This window comes from Takifugu rubripes, chromosome 14, assembly GCF_901000725.2.
Source record: "Takifugu rubripes chromosome 14, fTakRub1.2, whole genome shotgun sequence".
NCBI lineage: Eukaryota > Metazoa > Chordata > Actinopteri > Tetraodontiformes > Tetraodontidae > Takifugu > Takifugu rubripes.
This window is the reverse complement of record NC_042298.1, coordinates 9,993,913-10,012,874: the sequence shown is the minus strand read 5'-3', so window position 1 is coordinate 10,012,874 and position 18,962 is coordinate 9,993,913. Positions and strand designations below refer to the sequence as shown.

At 42.9% G+C, this 18,962-nt stretch overlaps 1 long non-coding RNA gene across 1 annotated transcript; it reads left to right on the top strand.

Moving 5' to 3' along the window:
* Positions 1 to 354: 354 nt before the first annotated feature.
* Positions 355 to 5,405, top strand: LOC105417394 (uncharacterized). Its single transcript, XR_003890851.1, has 3 exons — positions 355 to 510; positions 3,521 to 3,813; positions 4,530 to 5,405. It is a non-coding gene; the product is annotated as an uncharacterized lncRNA (long non-coding RNA).
* The last annotated feature ends 13,557 nt before the right edge of the window (positions 5,406 to 18,962 follow it).

The following is an 18,962-nucleotide window of genomic DNA, read 5'->3' as shown; positions in this document are numbered from 1 at the left end:
CTATACAAAATAACTTTTAACATTCGTAATATAAAATAAACTTCGCATTGTGCCACCCGCGAAGGCACAAAATCCACTTATTAATATTTAACCGTTTTTTTTTTTGTTAGTTTTTTGACGTTAGGTCCAACATGTGTGAAATGTCCTCTTTCTTTTACTTAGTTTCTATCATTGTTTAGCTCGCTGACTCAGTGAGCGGTGTCGTTAGGTCAAATGACCAAGAATCGTCGGTCTGTAATCGCGCAGGCTTCTGATTGGACAGCGAGGGCAGCGGTTCTTCCAGCAGCCAATCACCGTCTCGGACACTCCTTGTAGCCCACCCACTCCTCTGAAAACGACATGACGTCAGGAAAACACGAGACGCATTGAGTTTTCCTCTCGGACTATTTCTGTTCGTACATAGTCAGCAGGGTCGTTGGCTGACATCAAACACCATTCAAATTATTATTTACCACAGTAGTGAAAGAAAATAACTCTACAACATCGCTGCAGCTGGATACCAGTACAAAGGTAGGCTGGAAATAGAAATACTGTGTGTTTTAAAGCTGGAATAATCGGAGAAGAGACAATCTGCGTTGGGGGCTGGGGCCCGCAGGTGCAGGTTTTCTAATGATCTTTATTTATTTTTATTTTGATGGACATTCCTAAATGAATATTGCACCGAGAATTAGATCACACACACCATAACCGACATTGATATTAATAGATTTCTAATACGAAGAGTGTCACTGTAGTGACGTCATACAGGATAAAGACACTTGGGTCTTGGTCGAGAAAAACAAAACTCCATTTAAATGTGCGCTAACAAAGACTCGAGTTACCGGTCTGTAAATTCGTATGTTTATGTTAAAAGAGACCTTGTGACTGTGATTAGTTTCACCTAATTGGGTCCCAGAGGCCGTCGTCTTCTGTACATCGGTTACCGAGAATCCGCGGAGGTAAACAAAGGCTGCTAGGTTACCCAGCTGCTGGATCATATGGAGAGGCCTATACATGCAGCTGGTGGCTGTAATGCTCGCCCATCAGGTGCTCCATTTCCACTAAATAATGTCTAAGGAGAAGCAGAATTTTGAGTTGACACTTGACAGCATTCATGGGTGCCCTTCGCCACAGATTTACACAATCAGGGAAAGTCCACCAGGTAGGGCACTGATTAGTTTAATCATTATGACAGCATACATTTTCAGATTAATGGGCTTTAGATGTCCCAAGTGTGTTGTGTTTGTGCGTCAAGGCCTAAATAGTGTTTTGAAAGCATTGTCTGAGATTCCCCAGTCAAACATATGACTAATTAATCTCCTAATAATATTAATATTAACACCGGATTAATGGTTGGTTCAGGAAGATGTTTGAGAAAGTGATGTAATAGGTGGTCCAGGTCTAGGGGACCTTTGACTCTATGCAGTTTGCATACAGAGCTGGTAGAGGCGTGGAGCATCCCATTCTGATATTGCTTATCAGCCCGTGCCACCGCCCAGAGAGCCCCGTGCTCCACGTTAGACTTCTTGATGTCAGTTTGAGAACAGACAAATCAACAAGTCTGTTGATGACTCCTAATGAGTTTGTTTGAGGGAAATTGGATCATGGCCTGGTGATGAAGGAGGGAGTGGAGATGGAACAAGTGGATGCTACAAATACCTTGGAACTGTGCTAGATGAAAAACTTTGCTTCCAGCCTAACGCAGAGGCTACCTTTAAGAAGGACGAACAGCTTCTCTACTTTTTTAAGAAAAATAAACACTTTTAATGTGTGTGCAAAAATGTTGACACTGTTATAAATCTTTTACTGTGTCGGTTCTGTCTATTATCGTATGGTTTGGCAACCTCAACCTTGCTGAGGGATACAAGCTAGGTCGACTTGTCAGTGTTGCTGGCAAGGTCCTAGGGGTGAATCAGTCTCCTCTCTGTGATATATATGACCTGAGGAAGACTCTGGCCATTTTGGACTTGGCCACCACCTCCATAAAGAGTTTGTGCTTCTGGACTAAATGTTACAAAATGTTCCTTGCGTCTACTGCCATTAACATGCTGAATTTGCACAAATAAAAGCACTTAGGAGGTTTTTGCACACTGGTCTTTTTCACTAGAACATATCTCAGCGTCTCCATGTAGTGATTTTGCATTTTATTTTCTATACTAGTCCTTGTCTATCATCGTTGCAATACAGTCTCCATTGTTATTTATTATCCTGTTTGTTTGTTGTGTGGTTTTATTTTAATGTCTGTCTACAACCGCAGGACAATAAATTTGACTGACTGATTAATTGATCATTCCAAAAATCAAGGTGACTTTACATTCATGTTCTAAAATCCTCTCAGAAACACATCGTCTTTAAACACAAACGTTGAAGGCAAGGTGACCGTGGTGGTTATTTTAGATGGTGCTGAACACGTCAGCCTTATTGGTGTCAGATTACTGATTATTGGCGGTCCCCTTGAAAGTAGCTGCTAACACCCTTTTCCAACAAAGCAGCAATGAAGACCGTTAAGAAAAAGGGATCCCTGTTGGTTTTGCTTATCGTTGCTTTGAGGTGAAACACAAAACAAATCACCTGGGGGCCTGTTGACCATGCTAACATACAAAGCCCTGCTCACATATGTTGTTCTTTTTAAAAAAGAGACAGACAGACAGGAAAAAAAAGAATAGAACAACTTTCCATACGCCTGATCGAGTGACGTTTTACAGCAGCCATTTAAGAGTAAGACTAAAGGGTAGTCCTATCTGGTATCAGCCATCTGTAATATTATCGTGACTTGGCATATGGTCTGATATTGGAAGCCTGCCTACACTTTATTTTCCTTATTTTTAACACTCAGTTTTAAAGTTAGTGTTAAATTACACAATCTAAAAGAAAGATGACTCAAACCCTCATAGGCTTCGTCAGAGGGGTGGAGATTTGTGTACATGCAAAAGAAACGAGCACTGGACTAAAACCGTCATGCTGAGAGTCCCTGGAGGAAGGCTACCAAAGTGGTGGCTGACTGGAGAGCTTGTGTGAGGCTGAAATGCACTTCTCGGTTAACCTTTGGACACCCGGCCGATGACAAATTTATAGCACTTTCAGACCAGGCTCGGCGATAAGAGCTCTCCGAAAGGAAATAAAATTGCCTAAATTGACTGTCCTCTGCTCCTCTCAACACATTGCGCTGCAACTAAAAGCGTGATTTGGCAGAACAGGATATCTGGTGTTTCCTGTGTGTGAGAAAAACAAGCGTGAAAATACAAACGGTTCACGTCTGCGTTCATCTCGCAGGGCACAACTGATGGATCCAATGTGCCACACATCAGTAATGATGTTAATCATCTGATTGACCACTCTTTTAACGACATATCCCATGTTTTCTATTCTCAGTATTCAGTTTTCCTCTAGGCTTTTCATATACATTTACTATAAAAGCTACTGCGCTAATTTCCTGCTCTAAAACATTTAGTGGAAGGGTGGACGTGACATTTGCTAGAGGCAGCATCAGCCTGGCTATTCTGTCTGTGTTTTTTACGCCTGCTTTCCTTATCTTCCTTAGGTGAACTCTCAACCCAGACATGAATTTCGATCAGCCCCCTCCTTACCAAAGCAGCGGCCCAACTGCTCCCAGTTACCCGGGCCAGGTGCCGCCTCAGGGTTACCCCCCACAGGGGAACATGATGCAGCCTAATGTAGGTTATCCCAACTACCCCCCTGGTCCAATGGGTGCTGCAGGTCCTTATCCTGTTCAAGGACAGCCCCCTTATCAAGGGTACCCTGGACAACCACAGCACGGATGGCAGGGGGGACCCCCACCTGGGCCTGTGTACGGAGAACCTCCCAAAAACACAGGTGAGCGGTCACGTAGACATATAATGATGCAGATCTGTGCAGCAGATTGTAGTCACATAAGTTGAAATCCAGTTAAAATAGTTTCATTACATTAAAATATTCATTACATGAGCAATTTTTGGAGGTAAAAATGTAACGAAGGACTTTAAGAGATTAGTATAAGATAATTCCACACTAATATCACATTAAACTAGCTTTAGGTCTTTATGCTCAAAATGTATACATGCTGTAATGTATATCATCATATGGACATGCATATCCATTAGTCTGCTGCTATGGCAACACACCTTTGTCATTCACTGTATCATGAGTGACCATGAGTAAGTTAGTAAGTTCATTAACACGAGAAAGGGACGAGTTGTTTGTTGAGACCCCTTTTTTGTGCTCAGAAAAGATCGTCAAAGTCTCAAATAATCTCACACGCCTGCATGCAGACATGTGACTGAAAGTGAAGAAGAAGAAAGTGTGTTGTTGAAAGCAGTGGTGCGTCCTGGAAGCTCTAATCTGGGCTGAGGCTGAGTGACATTGCATTGCCGTGGTAATGTGCCTCACATGAACACAGCGAGGAGACATTTGGTCATGTTATGACACTCCAGCCGACCGCTGAAGACTCTGGTCTGTTTAGTAAAGGAGAAGCCTCACAAATTTCATTTGTCTCTCCTATTAATTCCTTTTCTCTTCTGCTCCTGCTTTTCTTCCTCCTTTTCTTCCCCCAGTGTATGTGGTGGAGGACAGGAGAAGAGAGGACAACACAGACGCCTGCCTGACCGGCTGCTGGGCAGCTTTGTGTTGCTGCTGCCTTTGGGACATGCTGACATAACGTGTTCCCAGAGTGCGCGCTCCCCTTACCCATGAACACCCTCTCTCTGTGCCTCGATCCTCGTCACGCTCTGTCTACTCATCTTCAACATGAAACCGTCCGTCCATTTCCTCACATCCTCCATTAGGATCGCCTGGACATCACGACGGGAAGCCCTCAGCTCCGGCAGGTGCTGTTCTGGCTGCCCTGTAGCACATGAACTGGAACCACTCGATACAGACTGACCTGAATCTCAGGCTCTTGCTCCGTATGCAGATCAACATGAACACACACACGCACACACGCACACACACACACATACACAGGCATAACAACATGTAACATATATTAACATGCAGCTCTTTGAATCTCAGGCTTGTCCATTTTAAGGCTCTTTGGCACTTTATGCAACGACGTCTGTATGGCCCTCCTGCCTGCCCTCTCCCCAGAACAGCCCCTTCCCCTGACTCCTCCTGTACCCCAGAGGCCCCAGAGGTCAGGATGCCAGCGTGCTCTGACAAGAGTCATGTTTGATACGAGCTCTTTCATTTGCACATTAGTTGTCTTAAAATGATTTCCCATAAACGCATTTTAGGAGACAACTTGATTTATGTCAGAATTTAAAATCTGTTGGCCTCTTTGCTTGTTTTGTTTTGTTTTTTCCACAGATGATTTTGATATGAAGAAAAAGAAAATTTCTGTAGCCGCATATAGTGAAAAACAAACAATCTGTCAGATCTGCCTTTGTTCGTCGGAGAAAAATCTTAAATTAAAACAATTTATTTGCACCAAATGGAAGACTTTTGTTGTCAATTTGGAGGGTAGAGCACAAGGTATTGGACTGGATAAACAAATACATAAATTAGAAACTATAGGACCTAAAAATTTAATTTAATTTCAGTTCAGTTCTTATTTAATGACTTTCAGTAAATACTTAACCAACAACTAACAGAGCCTTTAATCAACCACTTTTCTGCACAAGAAAGGCTGGGAACAGACAAATGACCTTTACTGCTAGCATGGGGAACAAACAGTTGGGTATTTACACATGCATTAGCTGCATGAAATCTAACATTGCATGTTTACTGGGGCTTGTGAGCCGCCAAGGCGGAACCATGATGAGCAGTGAGACGGAAGTGTTTGCAACGCACTAAATCGTACACTCACCCCAGTTATAATGTAGAAAAATGTTTGAATTCAGATTTACTTCCCCAATTTGTGCTACATGGCAGTAAAGAGATAAATGTGGATGTAATGTGCAGATCATTGTAATATTTCTGATCCTATGATGCATCTGAGACCTTTGTTTCCTAAAAAGATTGGTTAAAGTGCCTCTTTGGGTGAGATTAATAGGTGAAAGGAAGAAAATGTTTTTTGTTTTAAATATTTGAACATATCGAGCAGCTTCTTTCATTTAACTCGCAGTGTTTAGTTTAAACTGGCCATTTTCGGGTGATGGAAACAAGGAGTGTATAAAAAAAGGACACATTATTGCCTTTTAATTAAACACTGTTTAGCTAAGCAGCATGACAAATCCAATAGATGGGGAGCCACACTAATGTAGTTTTTGGAATGCTCTTAATGCCCACTGGGCGACTTTGATAATCACTCTTCCTTTATATTTAATTTTGTCTCTATTATCTCCTAGAAACAAGCTAGCCAGTTCTAAAGCGTCCGCATGCTCCACCATATCCAGCTGATGGTTGCTGACTGGTGCAGCAGTTAGGAAAGCAGATGAACAGACTCCAGACACATAAAGGAGATGAACGTACACGATGCTCGATTGCAGTAAACAATCATGTTTTATTGATAAGGTTCTCAGAAGAGTCTCGTTTCAGTGAACGCATGATAATCATCCGTCGATAATACTGATTTTGGTACATTATGACATCCAGCACGAGTCTCTTCACAGTGAGAAGGATCCATTACTGCTACTGCTGTTGGGATCTAGGAAAGAATTCTCGCTGCTTCCGCACAAAAAAACCAGTCAAAAACAACAAAAAGGGGACCGATATTGTAGATATGGATATTAGAGTGCCACAAAAATTCTAGAGTAGTAAGACCAGCTAAAGATTTTGCACATTACAAGCCACTTCCTCTTAGAAATATAAAACTTGATATTCTGGACAATATGCTACTGTGCTGCATAAAGGTAAGTCTATACACTGTACATCGAAATATAATTCGAAAAAACAGATTTCACAGTTTTAAAGACTTTATTTAAGGTATAAACTGCTTTTTTTAAACACTTTATTACATAAATTATTCTTTTGAGAGACTATTATTTGCCCTGCCAGCAAACTGAAATGATACAAAAACAAACAGAACTTTTTTTTTCTTCGTATAAACGAATAAATAAATGTAAAATCATGAAATAAATACTAACTTAGCATGTTCTCCGGACAGTGTTGTGTTTGATCGTTCTGTACAGAAGTGCCTCGGTGAAAGTCTCACGATTCTACTGCGACTGAAATGTACAAAACTACGGCATCTACAGTATACGCAACATCCTGAAATTTAGGTGGACACATATGTAGTAATATGATTCCTCTTCTCTCGTCCGATTAAACGTTGCTGTCTCACGCACATTGTCCACAGATATCCATCACCTTTTTTTTGGACTGCTTTTTTCTTTTTTGTTTGTTTCTTGTTAAGTTGATCATCTTTTGTTTATTGACATCCGATTTATTCATGGGTACGATGAGCTCCGGTGTCGCTTGGCTGGATGTGCGCTGCTTGGGCAGCGGCGGAACGGTCCGTGGTGGACGATGGGAGGCCTGAGACAGGGAGGTGACTCATCGGACCGGACGCCTCTGCGGCGTCCTCCGTTGGCGTGTAGCTGTAAAATGCTGCTCTCTGGAGTGGCTTTGTTTACTTTGGTCCCTTTGCCTTGGCAGCACAGAATAACTCCGCTGCGTGGTAACTGTCATGGCCCCTGTCAGTGTGACCCAAAAAATATGGGTGAAAATATCACTATCTTTTTTAAAAAGGGGATTCTTATTCATTAAGCAACAGTTCTCAAAGGTTCTTCAGTGCTTTTCCAGTTTTTTTTTCCCTAAAAAGAACCATTCATCCAAACTTTTTCTTTTTCCTTTTTTTTGCAAATAACCCCATTTGTTGGTTAATTCTCCACATTTTTCTTTTTTCTTTAAAGAGGAGTAGGGTTGAGGAGGCTGGGTAGGAAAAAATAAAAAGTAGGATCCAGAGAATTAAAAGTGCCCTTCAAGCAAGTTCAGGTGTGCCGTTACCTCTTGCCCATCTCGTTCTGTCTGAGGAACTGGATGTTGAAGCTGCTGTCAGCCAGTTCTGGATACTGCTCTACAGGAAGTACATAGTAGCCATCGTAGCCTTGTACTTTACCTGAAGTTAAGAGCTGCTGTCTCTCACCCTCTGTCCAGAGACGGCTGCCTCCTCTCCCATCCCTGGCCCTCTGTTGTTCCTTGCTCCAGGCCCCAGCCAAGGCTCTCTGCCTGGCCAGTTCCAAAAGTCTTACCTTCTCTTCGTCCACTACATCCACGGCGAGCCCGTAGCGAATGCTCAGCACCAGAGAAGGAACCGCAAACTCCACGGTCACTCCTCTCCTCGAGCGACCGCTCACTGTCACGTTGATTCCGCTCTCCAGCGACTTTCGCCCGTTGGTGAGCCCCAGTGCCAACAGGTCGCTGTCAGCGGAGCCCACTTTAACAAAGTAGTGGCAGTCCTTCCCATCCTGGGTATAATGGGTGCCTTCAAGGTACTGGGCACCGTTGAGCACCAAAGCAACTTTACGGCTGTCTTCGCTGGCCAAAGCTGACACGCCGGCTACCACTCTCCCTTCCTTCAGAGCCAGCATGACTCCTCTGCCTATTATGGGGGTGCTGGTACCGAACCAGTGACCTGGTTTGTTTTTGCGCCTTCTGCGTTCCTTGTTTAGGAGACGACCCTCCAGGGCCATGAAGGCCTGGTTGTGACGCTCTGCCGCCTGCTGCACACCTGTGTAGTCAGGCGAAGTCCAGCGCCCGGCCAGAACGTCGTAGTCTCGCTGAGTGAAGTGGACCAGCTTGGTCAGAGGGTAGTAGAGACCACCGTGGAAACCGATTACCAGCTGGAACTCTGGGTTTGAGTCCAGGTACACTTCACCATAGGGAGTGTACTGAACCTGAACGACACAAGAAGAACCACTTTGCTTTTAGTGAAATCCTCTCTGACTCCCATGAAAAGGTCAGAACCATATTTCATGTACAGAAAGGCACCCCAGGAGCTCACGATTGAGCCTGGAGCTGTTTTCAGAAGTGTTGTCAGAAGCGATGTAATATTCCTCTCCACTGCTCACCTCCATGGCGAACAAGTGTCCCTGATCATGACAAGGAAATTTAGTACGTTTGTAATGTTCACAGTAATACATTTCACAATGAAATTCTGCAGTCTTTTGGGGTTTTACGAGACAGAAATATGTAATCTGTAGCCTTGACACCATGCAAATGCACCTGAAAACTCCAGCGGGTTCAAAAAATTATTTATTAAGTCTTTCTCCAATTTGTCTCGATATAAAATGTTACACTCTGTGTTTCCTTTAAAAAAACTAGTCCAACCTGCAGGTCGTAGTAAAGTGATGAGATGTCCGAACTGGAGTGGTTGAAGATGTGCGTGACCCGGGTCGGATAGTTGAGGTCAGCATAGAAGAACTGCAGGTGTTGTCCCACGCTGTTCCTCGTGGACACCCTGCGTCCCAGTCTGTCATAGTGATAGTTATTCCAGTGGCCAAACACAATAACCCCAAGGAGTTAAACGACTACAGGCCAGATGCCCTGACCTCTTTGGTCATGAAGTGTTTTGAAAAGTTACTAAAGAAAGAGGTCCTTACAAAAACTGAGCATCTTCTTGACCCGCTACAGTTTGCTTACAGGGCCAAGCGAGGTGTAGAGGATGCTACTGCCACTCTGCTCAACCTGCTCCTTAAGCACCTTGAAGGTAGCAAAACACATGCTAGGGTTTTATTTGTTGATTTTTCATCTGCTTTTAATACAATTCAACCACACATTTTAGTTGAAAAGCTCTTAAAAAAATGTAACCTTGATTTTAATATGGTGGGTTGGATTCTTGATTTTTTAACTGATAGAACTCAGCGGGTAAGGGTGAACGGTTATTTGTCTGGGGAGATGTTATCCTCTTTAGGATCCCCTGAGGGATGTGTCCTGTCACCACTTCTATACATTCTCTACACTGATGATTGCCGTAGCCAGTATGACAACAGACTGGACATATTTTTAAAATTTGCTGATGATTCAGCTATTGTCAGTCTTCTCCACGCAGATGACACTGATCATGGTCCTGTTGTGGATGGTTTTGTACTCTGGTGTGATAAAGCATTCCTACAACTAAATGTGGCAAAAACTAAGTTCATGGTCATTGACTTTAGGTCAAAGCCCCCTGCTGTCCAGCTCACCACCATTAAGGGTCAGGCGGTGGAGGGGGTGGAGACTTATAAGTACCTTGGTATTGATAAGAAGCTGACTTTTAATGCAAACACAGAAATGCTTTGCAAGAAGGGTCAGCAACGACTGTTCTGTCCCCGCATACTGTCAAGGTTCAATGTGGAATTATTTCCACGGATTACCTAAGGACATAGTATCTGATCGTGGTCCACAGTTTTGCTCGCAAGTGTGGAGGGCCTTCTGTTCGGCGCTGGGAGCTTCGGTCAGCCTTACGTCGGGGTACCACCCACAGGCCAACGGGCAGGCAGAGAGAACGAACCAGAGCCTGGAGGATGCCCTAAGGTGTGTGGCAGCTCAAGATCCATCCTCCTGGAGCACCTACCTGCCGTGGGTGGAGTACGCCCACAACTCCTTGGTCTCTACTTCCACTGGTCTGTCCCCCTTCATGGCTTCCCTGGGCTACCAGCCTCCATTATTTGAGGGCCAGGAGGAGGAAGTTGCAGTACCGTAGTGCAGGCCAACATGCGCCGTTGCAGGAGGGTGTGGAGGCAGGTCCGCACGACTCTATTGCGGACCTCTCGTCGTTCTCAACTACAGGCCAATCGACACCGGACGCCAGCTCCCTCCTATCAATCAGGTCAGAAGGTCTGGTTGTCCACCAAGGACCTTCCACTCCAGGTCGAATCCCGCAAGCTGGCTCCTCGCTTTGTGGGGCCCTTTGAGGTGGATCAGATGGTAAACCCCGCAGCCGTCCGCCTGAAGCTTTCCCCAGCGTTGGAAATACACCCCACCTTCCATGTTTCCAAGGTGAAGCCAGTCGCAGAGACGGAACTGGTTGCCTCGTCTGATCCTCCACCCCCTCCCCGCATTGTGGATGGAGGTCCTGCCTATCCGGTCCGGAGTATCCTGGACGTCCACTGACGAGGTCGTGGCTTCCAGTTGAGGGAGGGGTAATGTCAGGTTCCCAGCTTCTGGGAACTCTATTGCAGGTTTCTTCCTGCAGGGGGCGTGGTGGAGCCATGGACTGGCGCACCTGCAGCCTATTGGTAATCTAGCCACCTATTTATAATTTTTCTTTTTGGATTTTGGATTAAAACTTTCTTGTGGTCTCCACGCTAGTGATGGGACGATGATACCTCAAGGAGTGTATTGACACACTACACAAACTGTGTCGGCACTGTATTGGTCACCCACTAGTGACCCCTGCAGTAGTTATAAAATGATTGGAGGTAAAGGAATTCCTTGTTTGCTAAACTGAGTTGGTATGTAAAATATAGCAAATTTGAGTTACAATTCAGAGTTACAATTTTTTACTTATGTACACACATTTTTTGTTAACTTAACTGTTAAATCATATGAAATAATACAAAAAAGTGATTAGTTTATGATTTTTTATTGAGAAACAAAAGTTTTTGGAGTGTCTTTGCTCCAAGTCGATTTTTCCTCTTAGACACCAGCTCCCCAGCCTTAGAAAATACTCTTTCACACGGTGCAGATGACGATGGTGAGCAGAGAGTTTTAAGTGCAAGCTGAACAGAGTAAAAACTAAGGTGGCGCATTGCATTCACTTGTTAAAAAAATAGACACCCTATCTCATGATTTCGAGATCAGGATCTCGTTATTATGAGATAAAATGAATAAAGCAACTGTAAGGCTTTTTAACTGACTATCATATGTATCACAGGTCATTCACTTGACAAGGTGAGCGCAATGCGCCACCGTTAAAAATTGTATATAACAGTAAACAATGCTCAAAGGAGAAAAAGATTTCCCTTGTTTGGAGTCACAAGATCAAAATTATTCCACAGTGGGGAAAACTTCTTAGAACGATCCATAATTGCGCAACTGCAAAACTCCATCCAACAAACCCACGACATGTCGATACAGTTTGTTTCCTTATAAACACACTTTGGCGTGGCACATCCAAACGATACAATTCCTGTATCGGTCACGTGATTTTTTCTTAAAGCAATACACGCATCGATACGGGGTTTCACTCTTGAGCTCTCGGCACAGTGCTGACGCACCAGTGTCGCTCGTCCCATCACTACTCCACGCCTTTTGATTTTCAACAACTCTTGTAAACTTCAATAAAGCTTCTCGGAAACCGATCCGCCACTGCGTGCTGCCTGCTTTCGGGTCCTGGTACAACATAAACTTCGCATTTTGCCACCCACGAAGGCAAAAATTCCACTTGTGTGAAATGTCCTCTTTCTTTTACTTAGTTTCTATCATTGTTTAGCTCGCTGACTCAGCGAGCGGTGTCGTAAGGTCAAATTACCTTAAGGTCAAATGGGGGCCTTAAGCAGCTCCTTCAGCAGCAGACTGTTACACCCACGGTGTAAAAAGGACGATACCGCAGGTCATTCATCCCAACTGCAGTCAGATTGTACAACATTTACAACTCTTAATGTAGCATCAATAACCCATGGTTTTGGCAAATTTTTTCCGCACTACTTAATCATACTACCTCCGGAATGTCTTATTTGCACATCTCTTATTTGCACCTTCATTTTTCTTCATATTGCCTGACATTCCTTCTGTATATAATTTTTAATTTCTGTATATAATGTATAATGTACATAGTAATGTACATAACATAAGAGTCTTTTTTTCCCTTTCTTTTAGTACTATACTGTACTGTACACCACGGGCTACCGCTGTAACACGTGAATTTCCCCGATGTGGGATCAATAAAGTTTATCCTTATCCTTAAATGACCAGGAACCGTCGTAATTGCGGTGGCTTCTGAACAGCAAGGGCAGCGGTTCTTCCAGCAGCCAATCACCGTCTCGGACACCCTTGTAGTCAGAAAAACACGAGACGCATTGAGTTTTCCTCTCAACTATTTCTGTTCGTACATAGTCAGCAGGCTGTTGGCTGACATCAAACACCATTCAAATTATTATTTACCACAGTAGTGAAAGAAAATAACTCTACAACATCGCTGCAGCTGGATACCAGTACAAAGGTAGGCTGGAAATAGAAATACTGTGTGTTTTAAAGCTGGAATAATCGGAGAAGAGACAATCTGTGTTGGGGGCTGGGGCCCGCAGGTGCAGGTTTTCTAATGATCTTTATTTTCTTTTTTGTTGGACAATAATGAATGAATATTGCACCAAGAATTAGATCACCCACACCATATTCGGCATTGATATTAATAGATTTATAATACGAAGAGTGTCACTGTAGTGACGTCATACAGGATAAAGACACTGGCTGACTTGGGTCTTGGTAGAGAAAAACAAAACTCCATTTAAATGTGCGCTAACAAAGACTCGAGTTACCGGTCTGTAAATTCCTACGTTTGTGTTAAAAGAGACCTTGTGACTGTGATTAGTTTCACCTAATTGGGTCCCAGAGGCCGTCGTCTTCTGTACATCGGTTACCGAGAATCTGTGGGGGTAAACAAAGGCTGCTAGGTTACCCAGCTGCTGGATCATATGGAGAGGCCTATACATGCAGCTGGTAGCTGTAATTCTCGCCCGTCAGGTGCTCCATTTCCACTTCATAATGTCTAATGAGAAGCAGAATTTTGAGTTGCTGTTTTTCAGAACATTGTGCCCTATGAACACTTGACAGCATTCATGGGTGCCCTTCGCCACAGAGTTACACAATCAGGGAAAGTCCAACAGGTAGGGCACTGATTAGTTTAATCATTATGACAGCATACATTTTCAGATTAATGGGCTTAGATGTCCCAAGTGTGTTGTGTTTGTGCGTCAAGGCCTAAATAGTGTTTTGAAAGCATTGTCTGAGATTCCCCAGTCAAACATATGACTAATTAATCTCCTAATAATATTAATATTAACACCGGATTAATGGTTGGTTCATGAAGATGTTTGAGAAGGTGATGTAATAGCTGGTCCAGGTCTAGGGGACCTTTGACTCTATGCAGTTTGCATACAGAGCTGGTAGAGGCGTGGAGCATCCCATTCTGATATTGCTTATCAGCCCGTGCCACCGCCCAGAGAGCCCCGTGCTCCACGTTAGACTTCTTGAAGTCAGTTTGTGCATGGACAAATCAACAAGTCTGCCGATGACTCTGTCCTAATGAGTTTGTTTGAGGGAAATTGGATCATGGCCTGGTGATGAAGGAGGGAGTGGAGATGGAACAAGTGGATGCTACAAATACCTTGGAACTGTGCTGAATGAAAAACTTTGCTTCCAGCCTAACACAGAGGCTACCTTTAAGAAGGACGAACAGCTTTTGCATTTTATTTTCTATACTTGTCCTTGTCTATCATTGATGCAATACAGTCCCCATTGTTATTTATTATCCTGTTTGTTTGTTGTGTGGTTTTATTTTAATGTCTGTCTACAACCGCAGGACAATAAATTTGACTGACTGATTAATTGATCATTCCAAAAATCAAGGTACATTCATGTTCTAAAATCTTCTCAGAAACACATTTTCATTAAACACAAACGTTGAAGGCAAGGTGACCGTGGTAGTTATTTTAGATGGTGCTGAACACGTCAGCCTTATTGGTGTCAGATTACTGATTATTGCCGATCCCCTTGAAAGTACCGGTAGCTGAAGAGGCTGAAATGCACTTCTCGGTTAACCTTTGGACACCCGGCCGATGCCAAATTTATAGCACTTTTAAACCAGGGTCGTCGATAAGGAAATAAAATTGCCTAAATTGACTGTCCTCTGCTCCTCTCAACACATTGCGCTGCAACTAAAAGCGTGATTTGACAGAACAGGATATCTGGTGTTTCCTGTGTCAAGCGTGAAAATACAAAATTGGTTCACGTCTGCGTTCTTTGCAATCCCCTCATCTCGCAGGGCACAACTGATGGATCCAGTGTGCCACACATCAGTAATGATGTTAATCATCTGATTGACCACTCTTTTAATAACATATCCCATGTTTTCTATTCTCAGCATTCAGTTTTCCTCTAGGCTTTTCGTATACATTTACTATAAAAGCTACTGCGCTAATTTCCTGCTCTAAAACATTTAGTGGAAGGGTGGACGTGACATTTGCTAGAGGCAGCATCAGCCTGGCTATTCTGTCTGTGTTTTTTACGCCTGCTTTCCTTATCTTCCTTATCTTACCCCCCACAGGGGAACAAGATGCAGAATAATGTACGAAATCCCAACTACCCCCCTGGTCCAATGGGTGCTGCAGGTCCTTATCCTGTTCAAGGACAGCCCCCTTATCAAGGGTACCCTGGACAACCACAGCACGGATGGCAGGGGGGACCCCCACCTGGGCCTGTGTACGGAGAACCTCCCAACAGAGGTGAGCGGTCACGTAGACATAGAATGATGCAGATCTGTGCAGCAGATTGTAGTCACATAAGTTGAAATCCAGTTAAAATAGTTTCATTATATTAAAATATTCATTACATGAACGATATTTGGAGGTAAAAATGTAAATAAGGACTTTTAGAGATTAGTATAAGATAATTCCACACTAATATCACATTAAACTAGCTTTAGGTCATTATGCTCAAAATGTATACATGCTGTAATGTATATCATCATATGAACATGCATATCCCTTAGTCTGCTACTATGGCAACACACCTTTGTCATTCACTGTATCATGAGTGACCATGAGTAAGTTAGTAAGTTCATTAACACGAGAAAGGGGCGATTTCTTTGTTGAGACCCCTTTTTTGTGCTCAGAAAAGATCGTCAAGGTCTCAAATAAATAATCTGACACGCCTGCATGCAGACATGTGACTGAAAGTGAAGAAGAAGAAAGTGTGTTGTTGAAAGCAGTGGTGCGTCCTGGAAGCTCTTATCTGGGCTGAGGCTGAGTGACATTGCATTGCCATGGTAGTGTGCCTCACATGAACACAGCGAGGAGACATTTGGTCGTGTTATGACACTCCAGCCGACCGCTGAAGACTTGGCAACTCTGGTCTGTTTAGTAAAGGAGAAGCCTCACAAATTTCATTTGTGTCTCCTATTAATTCCTTTTCTGTTCTTCAGATCCTGCTTGTGTTCCTCCTTTTATTCCCCCAGTGCATGTGGTGGTGGAGGACAGAAGAGAGGACAACACAGGGACGAAAATACTGGCCTTCCTGAACGGCTGTTGGATGGTTCTTCGTTGCTCCTTCTGTTTGGACATGCTGTCGGAATAAAGGCTGTTTCCGAAACCACACACTTGTTCCCTATTCACTACTCACTACATTAGATTAGATTAGATTAGATTAAACTTTATTGTCATTACACATGTCACAAGTACAAGGCAACGAAATGCAGTTAGCATCTAACCAGAAGTGCTTAAGTAGCAAACAAAACTGTGATGAGGTATAAACAATATATACACACAATAATATATGTTTATGATATCAATCTATATGTTTGTATTTACAGAGTTCACAGATATGTAAAGGGTATATACAAGTCATTGCAACCAAGATAAATATATACAGTATACAGGCTGTAACTATGGTGCTGAATTTCCTACAGGATCAATAGAGGCTATTTATGCAGTTTTTAACTATGTGTATGTTTTGACTATACAATAATGATAAAGTATGGTAAAAATGTGAAAAGTATGAAAAGCAGCGCAAATAAACAGATGTAGGTAGTGCAAATAAACAGATGTAAATAGTGCAATTATTGTAACAGATGTAATCAGTTGTGAAGGCCCGCCCATGTGTTTTGTTTTGTTTACCCAGAGACTGGGTGGGTCGTCAGTGAGACTGGTTTCACCTGCGAGCTGGGAGGAGCCAGAGGGCATAAAAGGGGCGGTTCTCCTTTGTCTCTCTCTCTGGCTGGGCTGCTGCCACCATACCTCGTGGCTGTCTCATCATTTTGGTTTGGGTTTCTCAATAAAATCTTTAGATGATTTGATCTTTCTGTGTGCTGATTCCCTCTTTTTGTTACAACTTTGAGCCAAGTCGTAACACTCGAGCGGCCAAGACAGGGGCAGAGGAAATCACAAGCTTAACCTCTTCAAAAGCTTGCTGACACAGGGGTGACCACTCAAACTTTGCCTTTTCACTAAGGAGACTAGTAAGAGGGGCAACCACAGTAGAAAAGTTCCTACAAAATGCCCGATAATAGCCTACCATGCCCAAAAAGCGCATGAGTTCTTTTTTAGTTGTTGGTGGGGAAAATTGATCAATGGCCAACACTTTGGCTCTAACTGGACGAACGTGCCCCTGACCCACCACCTTTCCTAAGTAAGTTACAGTAGCCCTGGCAACATCACACTTGGCTAGATTTATTGTCAGATTTCACAGCCATCCAAGCCGGCCACTACTGTATTCATTAATCTCTGAAAGGTAGCTGGTGCATTTCGTAACCCAAATGGCATAACTTTATATGAATAAAGCCCTGAAGAGGTTATGAATGAAGCAACGTCCTGAGCACGCTTTGACAAGGGCACTTGCCAATAACCCTTCAAAAGGTCAAATTTTTTTTTAATGATACGGCGAACCACCGAGATCTACACAATCCTCCATCCAGACGGGGTTATTGTGCCTGAAGGGAGGTAAAGTGAGAGGGGTCGGAGTTCAGCAGGGAGACAGCAGTGGGGAAGAAGCTGTTTCTGGTAGTGATGGGACGATGATACCTCAAGGAGTGTATTGACACACTACACAAACTGTGTCGGCAGTGTATTGATACTGTGTTGGTCACCCACTAGTGACCCCTGCAGTAGTTATAAAATGATTGCAGGTAAAGGAATTCCTTGTTTGCTAAACTGAGTTGGTATGTAAAATATAGCAAATTTGAGTTACAATTCAGAGTTACAATTTTTTACTTATGTACACACATTTCTTGTTAACTTAACTGTTAAATCATATGAAATAATACAAAAAAGTGATTAGTTTATGATTTTTTATTGAGAAACAAAGGTTTTTGGAGTGTCTTTGCTCCAAGGCGATTTCTCCTCTTAGACACCAGCTCCCCAGCCTTAGAAAATACTCTTTCACACGGTGCAGATGACGATGGTGAGCAGAGAGTTTTAAGTGCAAGTTGAACAGAGTAAAAACTAACTGACTATCATATGTATCACAGGTCATTCACTTGATAAAGTGAAAACTACTATTGAGTGCACTATGTAGTAGTGATTTGACGAGCGACACTGGTGCGTCAGCACTGTGCCGAGAGCTCAAGAGTGAAACCCCGTATCGATGCGTGTATTGCTTTAAGAAAAAATCACGTGACCGATACAGGAATTGTATCGTTTGGATGTGCCACGCCAAAGTGTGTTTATAAGGAAACAAACTGTATCGACATGTCGTGGGTTTGTTGGATGGAGTTTTGCAGTTGCGCAATTATGGATCGTTCTAAGAAGTTTTCCCCACTGTGGAATAATTTTGATCTTGTGACTCCAAACAAGGGAAATCTTTTTCTCCTTTGAGCATTGTTTACTGTTATATACAATTTTTAACGGTGGCGCATTGCGCTCACCTTATCAGTTTATCAAGTGAATGACCTGTGATACATATGATAGTCAGTTAAAAAGCCTTACAGTTGCTTTATTCATTTTATCTCATAATAACGAGATCCTGATCTCGAAATCATGAGATAGGGTGTCTATTTTTTAACAAGTGAATGCAATGCGCCACCTTAGTTTTTACTCTGTTCAGCTTGCACTTAAAACTCTCTGCTCACCATCGTCATCTGCACCGTGTGAAAGAGTATTTTCTAAGGCTGGGGAGCTGGTGTCTAAGAGGAGAAATCGCCTTGGAGCAAAGACACTCCAAAAACTTTCGTTTCTCAATAAAAAATCATAAACTAATGACTTTTTTGTATTATTTCATATGATTTAACAGTTAAGTTAACAAAAAATGTGTGTACATAAGTAAAAAATTGTAACTCTGAATTGTAACTCAAATTTGCTATATTTTACATACCAACTCAGTTTAGCAAACAAGGAATTCCTTTACCTGCAATCATTTTATAACTACTGCAGGGGTCACTAGTGGGTGACCAACACAGTATCAATACACTGCCGACA